The sequence below is a fragment of the Suncus etruscus genome, chromosome 11 (genome assembly GCF_024139225.1).
Source record: "Suncus etruscus isolate mSunEtr1 chromosome 11, mSunEtr1.pri.cur, whole genome shotgun sequence".
NCBI lineage: Eukaryota > Metazoa > Chordata > Mammalia > Eulipotyphla > Soricidae > Suncus > Suncus etruscus.
In genome coordinates, this window is record NC_064858.1 from 41,157,775 (window position 1) to 41,158,652 (window position 878).

Genomic DNA, 878 nt, shown 5'->3' on the forward strand with positions numbered 1-878 from the left:
CTATCTCTCTGGCCCCAGCCTGTCATTTTTACCCCCAAATGCACCAACAATGTAATATGTCACTATTCCCTTTTGCATAGTCATACTGAAAAAAGGAGAAATCTTGGGGCCGGCGAGGTGGCGCTAGAGATAAGGTGTCTGCCTTGCAAGCGCTAGCCAGGGAAGGACCAAGGTTCGATCCTCTGGCGTCCCATATGGTCCCCCCAAGCCAGGGGCAATTTCTGAGCACTTAGCCAGGAGTAACCCCTGATCATCAAATGGGTGAGGGCCAAAAAACCAAAAAAAAAAAAAAAAAAAGGAGAAAACTTATGTATAGAAACAAACTCTTATCTACTAGGGATAAGAGCCCTTACATTTTGTAATACAGGGACACCTCCCACCCTGAACATGTGTCATGAGGACCCAACTCCATATGATCAGACAGCATCTGTCCAACCCCAAACCCTAGATCCTAAACAAAGGTTTGATACAGCTCTCTGCAACAGCATCAAGAACCAAACTTCCCCCTGAGGAATCCCTAATACCACTCTGGCACCAACTTGCAACAGATTGATGCAACAACCTGACAATGAGGAAACAGTGAAAACTTGATTCAAGAGCAGGTTGCCCTATCTCAACTCCTAACTGTAACATGAAATCAGAAGACACACCATCCTTTGATCTGTGCAAAAAACAAGATCACTAGTTACAGAAGACAGACTATGACTACCATGACCAGGCAGAACTTTTCCTGGGACCAATAAAAAAAGATCCTAAACTAGGCTTGAGCCTAGGATTTGTACAAAAACCAAGATCTCTAATCCCAGAGTTCTGACTTTGACAACTATGACTGAGCAGAAATTCTGGAGCCAGAATGAAAGACTCTATTCTAGGCTTTA